Below are 19,755 nucleotides of genomic sequence, written 5' to 3'. Positions count from 1 at the left end.
ATTGGTCGGTTTCAACAAAACTCCAGATCCTTAAAAGACTATTATTCGACGCTTCGGGGTATGTGGGATGAGTTGGATATGTATCAGCCTCTTCCTTCCAAATGTAAAGAGGATCATGAACATGCTCATAAGCAACGGGATGATACTCGTATCATGCAGTTCCTCGTTGGGTTGAGTTCGCGATCAGGTTGTTATGCAGGATCCTCTTCCCCCATTGACGACAGTCTATGCCATGTGTCAGCGTGCTATGGCCTCTACTCTTCCTTCTCATTCATTTGTGCCACCCGAGCGTTCGGCACATCTTGCTGGCGATCAGTCCTCCCTTGGTCTTCGGGTTCCATCCTTGAGCTCAGGGCGCATTTCTGGTTTTGCTGGTCGTGGTAGAGGCCGCGAGGGAGATCGCAGTCGTGGCAGCCGTAGTCTTCGTGGTAGTGGTGGACGTGGACGAGGACGTAATGGTTCCCGCATTTGTTCACATTGCGGTGGAACTAATCACACTGTTGATTACTACTGGCAGCTACATAGTCATCCTACGTATGCCACTACTTTTGTTACTTCAACCGTTGCTTCTGGAACACAGTCTTCCACCCCGACAGCTGAGCAGACTACTTCAAGAGAGTCTTATCATTTCTCGAGCGGCATATAATGCCCTTATGCGGCTTCACATTCGGGATATTCCTGAGCCTTCTCATGCAGCTTCGGCCTAGTCAGGTACTGCCCTTCTTGTGTCATCCTCTCCTACCTCCTGGGTCATCGACTCTGGAGCTTCCTCCCATATGACTGGTAAGTTGCAATTCTTTTCTTCTTATTCTCCTTCTTCTCCCACTCAGTATGTCACAGTCGCAGATAGAACCCAATCTCCCATCTCTGGGATTGGTTCCATCCCTCTCTCTTTTTCCTTGTCTTTGTCTTCCGTATTGCATGTGCCTCGTTTTTCATTAAACTTATTGTCTGTTAGCTCTCTTACTAAATCATTCAATTGTTCAATCACCTTCTTTCCTTCTTATTGTTTGTTTCAGGACCTACAGACGAAGAGAGTGATTGGTGGAGGGCATGAGCGAGGAGGCATTTATCTTCTCGATGATACACCTGTTGCCGCTTCTAGTACCCTTTCTCTAGATCAAGAGTCCATGACTTGGTGGCATTGTCGCCCATCCATTTCTAGATTGAGACTTTTGTTTCCCTCCTTATCTGTCACTAAACCATTATGCTGTGATATTTGTGAATTGTCTAAACATCATCATGTTACGTTTCCTCCTAGCTCTTATGGGAGGAAATCTCAACCTTTTCATCTGGTTCACTCGGATGTCTAGGGACCAGCTCCGGTTATCTCGACTTTTGGATTTAGATATTTTGTTACCTTTATTGATGATTATTCCCGCATGACTTGGATTTATCTTTTGAAATCTAAAAGTGAAGTGTTTAATGCGTTTAAAGTGTTTTATCATGAAGTGTACACTCAATTTCATTGTTCCATCAAATCCCTCCATTCTGATAATGAGCGAGAATACATGTCTACTGCCTTTCTGTCCTTCTTGCAGGAACGTGGTATTTTGTCTAGGACGTCATGTGCTCGCACTCCTCAACAAAATGGTATTGCAGAATGAAAGAATCGCCATCTTCTTGACGTTATTCGCACCCTTCTGCTTGGTATGCATCTACCCAAACATTTTTGGGGTGATGCTCTTTTAACTACTACTTTTCTTATTAATCGTATACCCTCACGTATTCTGTCTTACAAATATTCATTTATTATATTGTATCCTCATGATAATCTATTTCTCTACCACCTAAAGTTTTTGGTTGTACATGCTTTGTTCAAATTTTGGATGGAAGTAATGATAAACTTAGCCCCAGGGTGATTAAATGTGTCTCTATCGGGTATACTCGGAGTCAGAAAGGGTATAAATGCTTTGACCCATTGACTCGCAAGAAATATGTCTTTGCCGATGTCACCTTCGTTGAGGATCTTTCTTTTTTCTCCTCTCCAGGCCGTTCCCTTTGTGATCCTCTTGCGAGTCAGGGGGAGTATGACTTTTATCCTCTTTCTACTAGTGATCATGGGAAAACTCCTCTCCCCTCTATTCAACATCCTGTTGGTGATATGGGTGAGCCTAAGCCTCTGCGGGTGTATCATCGTCGAGATAAATCTTCACAAGCTCAGCCATCCACCCTTCCGCTCACTTTGGATGTTGGTTCAGGTGACTCTCCTAACTCAAGTTTAGATCTTCCCATTGCCTTGCGCAAAGGGTCACGATCTTGTACTCAACACCCCATTAGTAATTTCGTTTCATATGATCATCTTTCACCATCTTTTCAGTCGTTTGCAGCTTCCCTTTCATCACAGACTATTCTTAGATCTCTCTCACATACTCTTCAGAGTCCTGCTTGGACAAAGGCGATGATGGAAGAAATGTCTGCTCTTGAGAAGAATCATACTTGGGATCTTGTGCCACTTCCTGTAGGCAATAAACCTGTTGGCTGTCGATGGGTTTATACAATCAAGTTTCTTCCAGATGGCTCAATTGATCGCTATAAAGCCCGTCTTGTTGCTAAAGGTTACACACAGACTCATGGTGTGGATTACTTCAAGACATTCTCTCCGGTGGCTAAGCTTAATTCCATTCGCGTTGTGCTCTCCTTGGCTGTTAATTTATCATGACCCTTGTTTCAGCTTGATGTTAAGAACGCATTTCTCCATGAGAATCTTTCAGAGGAAGTTTACATGCATCAACCTCCTAGCTTTGTTGCTTCTCACAACCCTGCACTTGTATGGACTCAAACAATCTCCACGTGCATGGTTCGAAAAATTTGGTCAGGCTCTCTTGGAGTTTGGCTTTTTTCGTAGCCATGCCGATCATTCTCTCTTTATATGTCGTCGATCGACGGGCATCATGGTTCTCATTGTCTATGTGGATGATATTGTTTTGTCTGGTAGTGATTCTGCTGGAATGAGGGAGGTCAAAGATTTTTTGAAGACCAAGTTTGAGATCAAGGATCTTGGTCCTCTTCGCTACTTCCTCGGAATTGAAGTTGCTGGCTCATCATCCAAATTGGTCTTGTCACAACGAAAATATGCGCTAGATCTTCTCATGGAGACCGGCATGTTAAGGTGCAAGCCTGCTACCACTCCCATGGATACTTCACAGAAGCTTCTCGACCAGATGATGGTGCTCTCCTTACTGATCCCGAGATGTATCGACGACTTGTAGGTCGACTTATTTACCTGACTATTACTCGCCCAGATCTCTCATTTGCGGTGGGGGTTGTTAGTCAATTCATGCAAGCCCACCGAACTTCTCATCTCACGGCTGTCTACCGCATGCTTCGGTATTTAAAATCAACCCTGGGTCTTGGCCTTCGCTTTCAGTTGCATGGTCATCTTTATCTTTTTAGCTATTCCGATGCTGATTGTGCAGGTAGTACTTTTGATCGCCGCTCTACATCCTGCTTCTGTACCTTCCTAGGTGGCAATCTTATAACCTGGAAGAGCAAAAAGCAGCCAGTTGTTGCTCGGTCCTCGGTTGAAGCAGAATATCATGCTATGGCTCATGCGACGTGTGAACTCATGTGGCTTCGCAATCTTCTTGAAGAACTTGGCTATCCTCCTTCGGATCCTATTCCTCTTCACTATGACAATCAAACGGCCATCCATATTGCTCGTAACCCAGTTTTCCACGACCGAACCAAGCATATTGAGGTCGACTGTCACTTTATTTGGGAGAAAGTCGCTTCTAAGGAAATCGTCACTCCTTTTGTTCGATCTGGGGATCAACTTGCTGATGTTCTTACAAAGTCCTTGAGTCGAGATGCTCTTCATCGTGTTCGTGACAAGTTGGGCATGATCAACATCTATGCTCCAACTTAAGGGAGAGTATAGAGAATGCTAGTGTATTGTATTGTGTATTGTGTGTGGTTAGTGGGCTCTTTTAGTGTAAGTGCATGTGCACACTTCCCTATTCTCCTGCAGTGTACTTTCTGCTTTATCATAATAAAATATTATGTGTTAGGGCAAGCAAGCCTAACACATTATCTCTCCCAAACTCTCCTCCTTCTCTCTCAATATTCTCATCTCTTCTTCACTTCATCCTCATCAACTCATTCTCTACTGTTACTCTTGAAAACAAAAACAAGTATAAAAACTTTCACGCCCCAAATTCTTCCACGCCATGTTACTCATGAAAACAAAACCATGTATAAAAACTAAGCTAAATAGATATTAGTAGTAGAATTTAGATAACTCGTGTCTCTCAATCCCCACAAAACAAACTAACAATCTATAATTGGATTAAAAACTTCATGTGTCAACAACAACCCGATTAGATGTTAGTATTAAATTTCTATTAAATAGCAATAGTAGATTCTTCCACGCCATGTTACTCCTGAAAACAAAAGCAAGTATAAAAACTAAGCTAATTAGATATTAGTAGTAGAATTTAGATGGCCCATGTCTCTTAATCCCCACAAAACACACAAACAAGCTGTGGTCGAATTACACTTTGCACATGTCAAAAATAATACAATTAGAAGTTAGCACTAGAATTTCCATTAAAATAATGTTAGTATATTTTTCGGCACCATGTTACTCCTAAAAACAAAAGCATGTATAAAAACTAAAGTAATTAGATATTGGTATTAGAATTTTGATGGCTCGTGTCTCTCAAGCCTAACAAAACACACAAACAAGCTGTGGTCGGATTAAAAACTGCATGTGTCTACAACAACCCAATAAGATGTTAGTATTAGAATTTCTATTAAATAGCGTTAGTAAATTCTTCCGCACCATGTTACTCCTGAAAACAAAAGCATGCATAAAAACTAAGCTAATTAGATATTAATAGTAGAATTTAGATGACTCGTGTCTCTCAATCCTCACAAAACAAACTAATAATCTATGGTCGGATTAAAACCTAATTAGATGTTAGCATTAAAATTTCTATTAAATAGCGTTAGTAGATTCTTACGCTCCATGTTACTCCTGAAAATAAAAGCAAGTATAAAAAGAAAGCTAATTATATATTAGTAGTAAAATTTAGATTACTCATGTTTCTCGATCCCCACAAAACACACAAACAAGCTGTGATCGAATTAAAAGCTGCACATGTCAAAAACAACACAATTTGAAGTTAGCTTAGAATTTCTATTAAATAACGTTAGTAGATTCTTTGGCGCCATGTTATTCTTAAAAATAAAAGCATGTATAAAAATAAACTAATTAGATATTAGTAGTAGAATTTAGACGGCTCGTGTCTCTCAACCACCACAAAATGCACAAACAAGCTGTGGTCGGATTAAAAACTGGATGTGTTAACAACAACCCAATTAGATGTTAGTATCAAAATTTTCATTAAATAGCATTAGTAGATTCTTTCGCGCCATGTTACTCCTGAAAACAAAAGCATGTATAAAAACTAGGCTAATTAGATATTAGTAGTAGAATTTAGATGGCTCGTGTCTCTCAATCCACACAAAATACACAAACAATCTGTGGTCGGATTAAAAACTACATGTGTCAACAACAACACAATTAGATGTTAGCATTAGAATTTCCATTAAATAACGTTAGTAGATTCTTCTGTGCCATGTTACTCCTGAAAACAAAATAATGTATAAAAAAACTAAGATAATTAGATAGTAGTAATAAAATTTAGACAGGTCATTGTCGGATTAAAAATTGCATGTGTCAATAACAACCCAATTAGATGTTAGTATTAGAATTTTTCATTAAATAGCGTTAGTAGATTCTTCCGCGCGATGTTACTCCTGAAAACAAAACCATGTATAAAAACTAAGCTAATTAGATATTAGTTGTAGAATTTAGATGACTCGTGTCTCTCGATCCCTACAAAACAAACTAACAATCTGTGGTCGGATTAAAAACTGCATGTCTAAAGAACAACCAAATTAGATGTTAGTATTCGAATTTCTATTAAATTGCGTTAATAGATTCTTTTCGCGCCTTGTTACTCCTGAAAACAAAAGCAAGTATAAAAATTGTCACGCCCCAAACTCGAAAACTGGGCTCATAATGTGGACATGTAACCATCATTGCTGATCAATGTGGACATCTAACCAACATTGCTCCCTAGGAGTGGCTCACATAGAGTCAAACATATAGTGAGCCCATGGCCCCACAAAAACTAAGTTAATTAGATATTAGTAGTAGAATTTAGATGCCTCATGTCTCTCAATCCCCACAAAACACACAAACAAGCTGTGGTCGAATTAAAAACTGCACGATTTAAAAACAACACAATTAGAAGTTAGCATTAGAATTTTCATTAAATATAGTTAGTAGATTCTTACACGCCATGTTACTCCTGAAAACAAAAGCAAATATAAAAACCAAGCTAATTAGATATTAGTAGTAGAATTTAGATGACTCGCGTCTCTCAATCCCCACAAAACAAACTAGCAATTTATAGTCGGATTAAAAACTACATATGTCAATAACAACCAAATTAGATGTTAGTATTAGAATTTCCATTAAATAACGTTAGTAGATTCTTTCGCGACATGTTACTCCTGAAAACAAAAGCAAGTATAAAAACTGTCACGCCTTAAACTCAGAAACCGGGCTCACAATATGGACATTTAACCATCATTGCCCATCAATGTGGACATCTAACCAACATTGCTCCCCAAGAGTGGCCCACATAGAGCCAAACATATAGTGAGCCCATGGCCTCACAAAAACTAAGCTAATTAGATATTACTAGTAGAATTTAAATGGCTCATGTCTCTCAATCTCCACAAAACAAACAAACAAGCTGGGGTCGAATTAAAAACTACACGTGTCGAAAATAATACAATTAGAAGTTAGCGTTAGAATTTCCATTAAAATAACGTTAGTATATTCTTCGGCGCCATGTTACCCATGAAAACAAAAGCATGTATAACCAAATTAGATGTTAGTATTAGAATTTCTATTAAATAGCGTTAGTAGATTCTTCCATGCCATGTCAATCTCCACAAAACACACAAACTAGTTGTTGTCGAATTAAAAACTGCACGTGTCAAAAACAACACAATTAGAAGTTAGCATAAGAATTTCCATTAAATAACATTAGTAGATCTTCGGCGCCATGTTATTCCTGAAAACAAAAGCATGCATAAAAACTAAACTAATTAGATATTTGTAATAGAATTTAGATGGCTCGTGTCTCTCAATCTCCACAAAACACACAAACAAACTATGATCGGATTAAATACTGCATCTGTCAACAACAACCTAATTAGATGTTAGTATTAGAATTTCTATTAAATAGTGTTAGTAGATTCTTTTGCGCTATTGACATTTATGATAAATAGCTTGACCATGAATGGACAGTTTGAAATGTTTGATATGTAGTGGATAGATTGGGAAAACTTTTGGCTTGGTATTCACATTTATGATAAATAGCTTGACCATGATCTCCGAAAATTGGTCACTGAAGAAAAACAGACAGCGAAGATAATCAGAAAACTTGTAGATATTGGAAAGGAAATCATTGATGAGTTCAAAGGTGGGGGGCGATGGAGAGAAAAGTCACCGTGAATGGCCTACAAAGGTATTGGCTGCCAATTCGATGTACCGGATTTGTGAGACAAGCTCGCCGAGTAGTAGTTCATACCTATCACCATAAGGTAGAAAATGGGTCAACCTATGCAACTATTTTATAGACTCGAAACAAGACCAATATGGCTTACATGGAAAAATCTTACTGATTGAAGAACCTTAACATCGATCTTGGAACCCTCATGCCGAACCCATGCTTCACCTTTTGTACCCTGTTCAAATGAGGAGAGTGCTTCAAGAGTACGTGGTGTGTTGAGGTGTGAATGCATGTGTATAAGTAAAAATAATAATAATAATAAGTGTTAAACAACCTCATGGAGAGAGTGCATTGGAGATTGAGTTTCTTTCAAAGCCAGTGGATTAGTAGGAGAATAAACACCAATAGGATAATACATTAATTTGGTTATGAAGGTATAACAAAATCATGGTGAGCATAATCAAAACAAATGCATACCTCTTTTATTTTTTTGACTTTGTAAAGTCGTTGTCTTTCTGAATTTCTATGGAAATTTTCTTCTGAAGAACATGTTCTTTCTTCTCCAACATTGTTTGATCATAGGCAAAGTTCCCAATTTTGCTCATTTCTATAACAAAGATTTGGCATGAAATTTTGAAGAATACTAACATAATCATGCCACTGGTTACTAAAAAGCATTTGATATGGATAAACCTGGTTTTACATGCAAGAGTCCAAATACTAATTCGAAATCAAATGACATGGTTTGCAGGAAACATTGTTTCTGGCATGGAAGAAGCCCTTCTTTGAGATTATGACATGCACCAATATGATTGCATTATCAGTAGTAGACATAAGAAGATGAGGAAGAAGAAATTAACAAAATAAATAAATAAATGAATTTTCAAGGAAAAAAGAAACAACACAATTGCTATGTTCAGAGAGTGCATAAAAAGTATTTATAAACAGCATCTGCATATATAAACATGCATTATAGATTAGCAAATACTTGTACCCACCAGTGAATAACCAACAAAAAGGTAACCTGTGTAGCACTCCATGGCTGTGACAATGAGCAGCTCCTTTGTGCAACTGATACAGGAAACTATGTAAAGAACAAAACAGAGAAATTCAAGTAAGCTACCATGTTAAAGGTCTACAAGATCTGGAAATCTGCCTCATGAAAGCACAAAAAAAGAAGAAGAGAGAAGCTAAAATATAGTAGAATCAGCAAACAAAATGCAGACATGAAATTATAAGACTACTAAAACTGAGGTTTTAACGATAAGTATTAACAATTTCCATAACCAAAAGCCAAAAATGAAGATTCATATTGAAACCTACAATTAAAAATAGGCTTTGGAACCAACGGGGGTCTAGATAAAGGATTGCATTCTAACAAACTGATGTCTACAAAACCTGAGAAGATGGGTAGGTTTCCATGCCAAATATCTGAAAATTTGAACCAATACCTAAGTGGTTGTTTGGATGGTGGTAAATGGTTTAAGTTGTAAATGATTTTGTGCAAGTGAGCAAACCACTTGAATATCCTTATGAGTACAATGGAAATTCATTTCCAACCAATACAAAACTATTTATTTATTCATATTTGTTCAAGGCTAGTTAGGATCCTCGGTTGAACTGATGCATGGCTTCAATTAGCAACAACCATTAACAAGAAACATCCTTTTCAGGCATTTTGTCAAATGAGTAGAGGGCAGATATAGAAACAGACTATTTCCACTATGGACAAACCTGATCTCACCATGGCACAAGTACTCATCACAAACTAAGGCATAAACCTATTTGGTTGGTAAACTGTTCAGGTACTCCATCAAATTTTACAAGTTGCACAAGTGCACACCCACAAAAATAATTACCAGAACAATAATTAATATATAATCTGAATATGTGCTGGTAGGTGTATATGTAGGTTTGGCATTGAGTATTCCTTCTACTACTTAAATGCAGCAAAACATGCATTTGAAATAACCATATGGTCTTCCAAACAACAATTAGTTCCAAACAGCATACCCAGATCCAAACATGATTAAGGAATTCTGGTTTGAATCCCATTTTCTTTGGATCCAGGTATCGTATTTGAAACTTGTGGTTACTTCAGAACACACATCAGTAGTACTATTGAAAAAACAAAGAAATCAAAGAAATATTCAGCATCTATACTACCCAATACTAACACTGACAGATTGGTTGCTCCACTTAGCTTTGTTATTGCTCTTGCAGCTTCAAATATAACCATTAGGCTGCATATAGATGAGAAAATTGCGCGCATGTTGAAAATTCCAGGATGGAAGATCCCAAGATAGATGAAGCAAAGTTTTTTTTTTTTGAAAGAACCATAGAGTCATGTACAGTAGGCTCTTGCTTGTAGTAAATAAATGAAGTTTGGGGAAAAAAGAAAAGAAAAGAAAAGAAAAAACAAAAGCAAACAGCGACCGGCATTACACAGAGTTAAAAAGAAAGAAATCCTTGCCAACAACAATCATCAAATGCAAATACACACAATTTATATTAAGTATTAGCTGCTAGAAAGAAAGGGATAAGAACAAAGAAACAAGATCAAAAAGTTTCATGGCAATGAATTATCTTTGAAAATAGATATCACAACATTTCTTAAATGTTGTATGGCACATGTACAATTTCTATCTTACTGTGTATCAAGTGACATACTCTGCAGACTATCAAATAACACCTCAAAATAAAATGTGAACCCTGTGAACATGACCTCAACCTCTATCACAGATCCAAAAATGTCTTTTTACCCACCCATCACTGTTCAAGGAGATTATGAGTGACAGTTTATGAAAGATAAGTAATCTGACACAGACAGAGAACAAATAGAAAGAACATTGTTTGAAAACCAGGTACCCAGACTCTGCTCGGCTGAACAAGTCAATAGTACGATTAGTAAACCCAGTAACTCGAGCTAGTCACCTATTCAGTTGAGAGGTCTACAGACTGACACTATTGACCTCAACCTCTATCACAGATCCAAAAATGTCTTTTTAACCACCCATCACTGTTCAAGGAGATTATGAGTGACCGTTTATGAAGTATAAGTAATCTGACACAGACGGAGAACAAATAGAAAGAACATTGTTTGAAAACCAGGTACCCAGACTCTGCTCGGCTGAACAAGTCAATAGTACGATTAGTAAACCCAGTAACTCGAGCTAGTCACCTATTCAGTTGAGAGGTCTACAGACTGACACTATTGAAAGGATCTAAACGATACATCTTCAGAAGAGAAATACGGGAAGACCGGGACCATCTAGTATAGGGCTTCAACAAAAAACCTGAGAATGCATATTCATGTTGAACGCACAAGTGCAAGAACATGAAAATCAACAATGCAAAAATAAAAAGGAATTATTGTTTTACACATCTAACAACAGAAGTCCATAATTCCTAGGTGTACATTTTGCATGAATACTTTTGGGCTTTAACAAATATCCTTGTGATGTATATTCATGTGGAACGCATGCAGGAACATGGCCATCAACTTTTTGGATGAACATATATGACAAAGATCAATATAAAAGATCAGAAAAATGAAGGATTAACACATCTATCAATAGTAGTTCACAATTTCTATGGGTACATTTCACCATAAATACTTTTGTGATTGTCATTTACAGGTCTTTCTTGGAATGTTGTGAGAAAAAGTTGTGAGGCTTGTAAAGTAGAAGAAGATTATGATCTGAAAAGATAGAATATTATAATTTGAAAATAAATAGGCTTAAAATTGATAGATTAAAAAATTCAAAATAAAAAGGAAATATTACGAATATGATATTGAGAAGTTGACCTACAACAAAGATGCTCCTGATTTTAACACTATTTTCACTTGGTATTGATCAAAGCCAATTCAATGGTCAACTCCATTAAATTGTCGGCATATTTGTCAGCATATTTGTCAGCCAATCCAAGTCAACTTGGTTATGTCCCTTGGTTTGAGTACGTCCCTCAGTGTTAGACAGAATGCATTTCAGCATTGAGGTCTTGGGAATGAACCCCTACTTTTACCTATTCAAGAGAGTTCCTAGTTGACTAGCAAAATTTTCTGACAATCGAAGTGTGTGAGGCCGCTAACATTATAATAGTAGATATTTTTTTGAAAGATAATGAGAAAGCCAAACAGCAAAGATACAAAAGAAAGCAGAGCGGGAACAAGCCTAACAAGACAGCAGCCAAATCAAGGAACCCACTCCCTGATGAGCATTTTATAAAATAGAAAGCTATTAAATTTAAAGGTAAAATTAAACAGAAAGGGAGAGAATACAAAAAAGCACAGCCGGGGTCTTAACTTATATATATCGTAGACCTTCTGATCAGTGGGAGACCATTGTAGCATGAGACCATAAAATGCCCATGTGGTAGCACAGTCAGTTGGAAAACAGTATATGTTCATGTGGTAGCACAGTCAGTTGGAAAACAGGACATGTTCATGTGGTAGCACAGTCAAATGAAAAACCGTATGGGATGCTTGATGCCCCTCAGGCCATATAGTTATGGTGCAAGAAGGAACAGGGACTTACAGTATGAAAAACTTTTGGATGCCAGTACCAAACCTAAAGGAACAGGGGCTTAGAGTATGTAGGAAAAACTTTTGGATGCCAGTATCAAACCTAAAGGAACAGGGGCTTACTCCCTGGACTTTTCTATCTATTCCTATTTCCTCCTCTCCAATGTAACATACATTAGACCAACCACAAGAAGTTTCTCAACTATGGAAATGTAAATTAGTCAATTGGTCCATTTCACCTAATTGGGAAGGGAACATGCCCCTAGATAACTGTTCAAAAAATCAGAAACAAAGCCCCAAAATACAATCATTAACATTCAGTTTTGGGAGTCTAAATAAAAATTCAAGAAGAAGATACTGTACAGATCTGGTTCAACAGAAAACAGTCCAACATTGGTGTGGCTAGGGTCATCCAACGTCAGATACTTTAGGTGCATGATCCATCCACTGTGGAATGCCAACCCTAAAAAGGGTTTCGACAATGCAAATCCCTAAAAAGGGATTCGACAATGCTAATCCCTAATTAGGGATTTGACAATGCATATTCCTAATCAAGTAATCTAAATTGCAGAAAGCAACAGCAAGAAGGAAAAAGCCTTACATCATACTTGAGAATCCGAGATTCAGGAGCAGCGGAAGGCCGAACTGCAGCAGAGGGCCGAGGAGATAGAGAGAGTGAGAGGGAGAGGGAGAGTGAGAGGGAGAGCGAGCGGAGAGGGAAAGGGAGAGGGAGAGGGAGAGGCAGAGAGAGGGGAGGAGAGGGAGAGGGAGAGGGAGAGCGCGCAAGAGGGAGAGAGAGCAGCAGAGAGAGGGAGGGAGAGGGAGCGGCAGCGAGAGGGAGGGAGATAGGGGATCGAGGGAGGGAAAGAGAGAGAGAACGATGGGGGCCGAGAGAAGTATCCGTTGAAATTCGACCTGTATGCTGCGGCTGGCGCCTGGCTGTTACCGTTACGTTGATATGCTGGCGCCTTCCAGCTGGCGCCTGATTGTTACCGTTACGTTGATATGCTGGCGCCTTTCAGCTGGCGCCTGGCAGTTACCGTTACGTTGATATGGGTTTGAAACTGGAAGCGATTTCCTGCGAAAGCCTTTGGCAGGAAGTTCCTGTGCTGGGAATTCAGGTGGGGCCCACTGCGATGTCTATGGGAAATCCACCCCGTTCATCCGTTTTTTGTGTTAATTTTAGAATATTAGGAAAAAAATGAACCGGATCCATTGCTTAAGTGGGCCGATGACGTGAGAAGTGAACGTCCACAGTTGAAATATTCGTGGGGCCACAGAAGTTTTGAATCATTTTAATATTTGTGTTTTCAGTTAATCCCAGTAGGAATGACGTTATGGACGGTATAGATGGCATGTAAACATCACTATCGACTCAGGAAGGTTTCTAACGGTAGAAAATTTCCTAACAACTTCTCTTTTATTACGGCACAATTGATCTTGAATCCTGCTCAATTTTGGTTTGACATCGAAAATGAGCTCATAAAATGGATGAACAGAGTGGATTCCTTACAAAGTGGGCTCCACCCCAGTTTCCAGTGCGGGAATTTTCTGCGAAAGGAAAATCCGCGTCATTCAAACTTGCGCGCGGATTAGGTAACTACCGCCACAGACCTCGGTACAGGCGGAGGAGCGAGAGTTGGATACGGACAAAGTCAGTAGCCAAGTCCCTACTGAAGTGACGTCACCATGCTCTGTGGACCCCACCATGATGCATGTGTTGTATCCATACCGTCCAACCATTTTTATAGATATTTTTATGCCATTACAAAGAGAATGAGATCGATATAATATTCAAGTATACCCCACCATAGAAAATAGTGGGGACAGTGACAACCACCGTTCAAAACTTTTTAGGGGCCACAGTAGACCACAGTAGTTTCCGATCAAGATGATGTTTTTGTTTTCACTTCACCTATCTCTATTTTAACTTATGAATAGAATGGATCTCAAAAATACATCACTGTGGGCCCTGTAAATGTTTCAACGGTGGGTGTGACAGCTTCAACAGTTTCCTGTGGTGGGTCACTTGAAATTTAGATATATCTCATTCTCTTTTAATGCAATAAAACGATCTCTAAAAATGGTTGAATGGTATGAATACAACACATGAATCATGTTGGGTCCACAGAGCTTAGTGACGTCACTTCAGTAGCCAAATGGCTACTGACCTTGTCAGGATCCTACGGCAACTTATGTATGAGCTTTATCCACACGGTCCATATATTTTTCCATATTATTTTAGAATATTATCTCAAAAATAGAGAAAATAAAATTTTCAAATGGGCCACAGTGGATATTAAATTTCCACCGTTGAAAATTTTTTGGGATCACAGAAGTTTTGTATCAAGATGATATATATTTTTAACTTCTTCACGGTGAATATGACCCATATCAAGGGATTGTATGAAAAATAAACTAGAAAAGGGGCCCTAAAAAGCTTTTAACAGTGAGCATTCTTAGCACCTCCGCTTCCTATGGTGTGGTCCCCTTGAGAATTGGATATGCCTTAGTTTCGATCCCATACTCTAGAATGATATGAAAAGAGGGATGGACGGTGTGGATAATAGTAATACATCACAGTCGTCCCTCGGAGCCTCCGCCACTGGGGTTGTACCTAATCCGCGCCTAAGTTTCAAAGGACGCGGATTTCTCGCAAAAGGAAAATTCCTGCGTAAAGATTCTGGGTGGAGCCTAATGCAACGTTTGTTAGAAATCAAACCCATTCATCACGAAACAATGGGAAAATGAATGCCTACCGTTGAAACCTTCCTAGGCGCAACCTTGCTATTTATATGCCATTTAGAAGGTCATTTCCACGCAAATAAAGTGAAAATACCAAAAAATTATACCGTTACAATACTTTAATGGACATATAAATGTTTCAACGGTGGTCACTAAATCTCCACTGTTTACTCTCGTGTGGCCGACTTGAGTTTTGGATCCTCTTCGTTTTTAGTTCCACCTAATAAAATGAGCTTTAAAAACGGATGGAGGGGTTGGATTTCTCACAAACACCTAAGTGGGCCCACACAGAATCCTGCGCAAGAACTTCCCGCCGGAAGGCTTTCGCAGGAAATCCAGTTTCAAACCACCGTATCAAGATAACGGTCACAGCCAGCTGGAAGGCGCCAACGGATACTTCTCTCGGCCCCAATCGTTGTCTCTCCCTCTCTCCCTCTTCCGAACAGGCGGGAGCATCAAAGTTTTTCTCTTCGAAATTTGAATGCGTAAGGGCCGTCTCTGTACCATGTATGTTTGCCACCGTTTACCGTCTACCATACATGTGTACGATTATCCCGACCATCCAAATTGTGGGTCCATGGTGGATTGGGGATAGCCCGACAAAAAATCGCAATAATTGGACGGTTCCTAGCCACCTCTGCCGATAAAATGGGTTGCTAGAAAGAAAACGGTCACTAGCCGAATTCAACAGGCTAAATAAGAGGGGCGCGGATTAGATACGGACAAGGTGAGTAGCCAAATGGCTACTGAAGTGACGTCACCAAGTTATGTGGACCCCACCATGATGCATGTGTTGTATCCATACCGTCCATCCATTTGGAGAGATCGTTTTATGGCATGAGAAAAATAACGAGATAGATCTAAAATTCAATTGGACCCCACCATAGAAAACAGTGGGGACAGTGACATCCACCATTCAAAACTTCATAAGGGCCACAGAAGTTTCTGATCAAGCTTATATTTTTGTTTTCACTTCATCTATCTCTATGTTAACTTATGAATAGGTTGGATCTAAAAAAATACATCATGGTGGGCCCTATAAATCTTATAGAAATCCTGTGCAAAAATAAATAAAAAATTCTCTGTGGGGTCCACTGTAATGTGTGAGTGACATCCACTTCGTCCGTCATTTAGAATGCCAATCTAAACCTCAAGTAGACCCCACACAGAGAACTGAAAACAGGGCCACCTGCTAATGAAATCTTAACTTACAATGTGTTGTATTGGGCCACTATGATGGGTGCATGACACCCAATCTGTCTATCATCAGTGTCTTCTTGGGTCATCCTTGCCTCCCAAAAAATCAGATGGGAAATATCATGAAAAATCATGCCTAAACCTTTAAAATCCAGTGGTGAGGTCCACCTGGATATTGGACTGGTCTGATTTTCTCTCTATCAATTCATCCTTGTGGGATTTATCTTGCGAATGGATTAGATGACATATAAATAATAAGATGTGCCCCCACAAACAATCTAAAAGGTTTCTAATGTTGGGTATTCTCATTCCAACTGTTCCTGTGGCATGGCCTACCCGCCTGGTATTTATTTTCTAATAACAACACGAGGGCCCACACACAATGGATGGATTGGATGTCATGCATACATCATGGTGGGCACCACACATTGAGTTGTACGTTGAACTTAACTTACCAAACATCCTATTGGATCCAGCCTCGTTTATCAATGTGGTCTTTGGTCAATGGCCCATCCACATTGGAGCCTGTAATTTGGACGGTGCAGATTGGTGAAATCTAACCCTCCAATGGGAAGTCCCAACTCCCCAGCAATCAGAGAGCTCCCTTCCACTAACTCCACTAACTGAAAGTATCCAAGTTATCAATTAATCATGATATCGATGCACGTATGCATACGTATGCAAGATCTGGACCATTCATCTATCAAGCCTTACCTAAGATAGGCCATACCCCAAAAGCTATACTCATATAATTCTAGCCAAGTGAATGACACGTGGATGGATGGAGATGGATTTTTTTGCCTTCCAACTAGTGGGCTTATCTTCATGGGCAGAATTGTCCGGTTTAAGTGTTTTTAAACCTTAGGCCATCCAAGCACGTAACCACTGGATAGACGGTTTGGATCCACCGCCTCACCTGCCAGGTGTCAAATACTAGGGGCGCACGTCTGCAAGATAATGACCGCTCATCTCATCTGATGGGGGCTCGGACATGTGACATGTTGACACAGACTATGTGCTTCGTCACCGCTAGGGGAAGTGGAAACGGATTGCCTCGTTCCTGTAGTGGGAAGTTGTGTGGGCCCCACAGATATGGGCGTGACAAATCCACTCCGTCCATCGGTTTTGTAAGGTCACGATAGGACAAAATTATGCAGATACAAACTTATGTGAACCACACCAAATCGAAACAGTAGGAATAGAAATGTCCACCGTTGAAACCTTCCTGGAGCCCGACCATGATATTTATATGCCATCCAAACCGTTCACAGGGTTGACACAAATATCATCTTGATAAAAACTTCTACGGTCAATCGCTGATATTTCGCATGGTATAATCCACGTGAGTGAGTTTTGGATATGCTTTAAATTTTGTAGACACTTCATTTAAAATTTAAAATGAGAATAAATTATTTTTTGAGTTTCATTTCGATTTTGATAAAATCATTTTTTTTTTTGGATAATCCAAGAATCATTAAAATAAATAAATAAATAAATAAAAATCATAGGAGTTTAACAGGAAGTAACTTGGGAACACTTGACGGATCAGATTAACAAATTTAGAACCCGATCAATCAAATATTAATCAATCTATTTGAACTATTTAGAGACCCTATTCTTACAAAATTTCAACAAAATCATCCATTGATTATCCAAAAATTATTGATAATCCAAGCAGGTTAAAAAACAAGAATCCTTAGCACATTTAGGAAGCAACCCACGGTATCGATTAGCTGATTCATAATCTGATTGATCAAAAACTTAAGTTTCAATTGCATCGATTTGAAATCCGAAATTATTTAACAATGTTTTTGGATTTTTCCCCAATTTATTTACCAGTATGCAATCTTTGTTTCAACTAAAACAATGCATTTATGAACTTTTAGGTCCCGTTGTAGGAGCGAGTTCTTAATAGTAGTATTCAAGCAAGACATAATGACACTGGACCAACATGCTAGCATGTTGCTTGATATAATAGTGGGATCATATGCTATTTTAATGTTCCCAAATGGAGTAACGTCATCAGAACATGTTTGATTTTTCATATTGATTTGCTTGGAAATGAACCTAAGGTAGCATTGGACATTGATGATTCAAGCATCTGACCATTCTATAGGGTTGCAAATGGATCCATTCTCCAAAAATCGACCCATCCCTGATCAATTTTTAAGTGGGCCTTTGAATTGATTTGAGATTTCTAGAGTTCTGCATTGGAGGTATTGAAAAGGTAAAGTTCTCATCTCTCTCTCTCTCTCTCTCTCTCTCTCTCTCTCAATTTCCTCAGTCACATTTTGCATCCTCAACTCTGTTAGCTGAAAAGGCAACCTATGCCATTGTCTAATATTTTATTTTCCCTTAAACAGCTTTGACACTGCTTTCAAAGCTTGCTATTTTCAAGTTGAAATCCATATACACTGCAATGAACATTTTATATTGCACAAAATTTTCTTTCCGTGGGGAATAAAAGAAGAATGTTAACATTCTGGTTCAAATACGATTCTAATTCCATGTGCTATTTATGCTCAGTTTCCATGAATAATTTGCATTATTTGGTTGCAGCAATGATAATCCTCTCAGCCAAATGGAACAAGATTGGATCATCAAGCTGATCATTTTAACAACCATCATCTGGCCTTAAAAAGACCAAATTGGGGTGATCTTAGCAATCGAACTGACCATTTTTTCCGTGTTTATTGCACTCTTGATACGGTCACTCTTCACCAATCTGATTATCAGCTTCTTCAACATCAATAAGGGCATTGCCACCATCATGGCCACAATCAACATCAGGATCACAACTTAGTGTAAGTTCCTCTTTATATTGGTTTTCAAGCTTCTTTTTTTCAAGAGGTGGCTGTGCAAAACACATGCCAATGTGTCAAATGTGACTGAGATCTGAGCCATAGACAGAATAATACTGTAACATCCTCTTTTTTTTCAACGGTAGGTATCCCAAACCTCACTGTTTCTCATGGTGTGGTCCACCTGAGTTTTGGATCAGCCTCATTCATGCTCTAATATGGACGGGCAAGTCTGATGGACGGATTAGATTTGTCACAACATCTATGTGGGGCCTACCATCGTTAAAAAAAAGAAAAGAAAAGAAACTACGCAAGTCGCGAGTCACCACGTTAACAGCACAGCCCCGTATTTCTCTCTCCACTCCGTCTTCTTCCTCCGCAATAGAGGGTGCTAGACTCATCTAAACCCTCCAACCCACCATCCAAATTGGACTATCCTACCGATCTGAACCATTCATCCGGACCAGAGCTCGTAGAAATGGTAGCCAGTAGTGTCTCTTACATTAGATCTGCTAGTGTGGTCCACTTGATCTTCCAATCTATTTTATTTCTCGGCCTTACCTTTGATCAGTCTTGCAAACCAAATAAATGACGTAGATTTCTCACTACACATCATGGTGAATCCCACTTAGCTTCCGTTTTACAACTAAACTCCGTGAACTTCGGCATGCCTTCTGCAATCAACTCTCATTCTCTAATGTGTTCTCTCGACTTGGAAACCCAACCAATACTCAAATCCTTCTAGTCAGGTAATGGAAACCTTGAATTTTCTTCTGATCCCAACTGTTATTAATGAAATCTTCACCGTCCAACCCAAAGTACAGTAAGTCATCGCCCGAGAGAAACCTAACACCAAAGAATAAAAGGAGAAAGAGAGCTCAACTGCATCAGCTAGTGTTCCAGCGAGCTTGTCCAATGTTTCTGTCGTCGTGTTGCTGATCTTGGGTTGACC

At 39.1% G+C, this 19,755-nt stretch overlaps 1 long non-coding RNA gene and 1 pseudogene across 1 annotated transcript; one reads left to right on the top strand and one right to left on the bottom strand.

The window, feature by feature from the left end:
- LOC131234838 (PI-PLC X domain-containing protein At5g67130-like) overlaps nt 1-10,376 on the bottom strand; it is a 50,841-nt pseudogene extending 40,465 nt beyond the window's left edge.
- A 7,252-nt stretch (nt 10,377-17,628) lies between these two features.
- Nucleotides 17,629-19,105, top strand: LOC131227780 (uncharacterized). The gene is made up of 3 exons (XR_009164045.1): nt 17,629-17,724; nt 18,119-18,229; nt 18,562-19,105. It is a non-coding gene; the product is annotated as an uncharacterized LOC131227780 (long non-coding RNA).
- The last annotated feature ends 650 nt before the right edge of the window (nt 19,106-19,755 follow it).

The sequence above is a fragment of the Magnolia sinica genome, chromosome 1 (genome assembly GCF_029962835.1).
Source record: "Magnolia sinica isolate HGM2019 chromosome 1, MsV1, whole genome shotgun sequence".
Lineage (NCBI taxonomy): Eukaryota > Viridiplantae > Streptophyta > Magnoliopsida > Magnoliales > Magnoliaceae > Magnolia > Magnolia sinica.
This window is presented reverse-complemented; position numbering and strand designations above follow the sequence as displayed.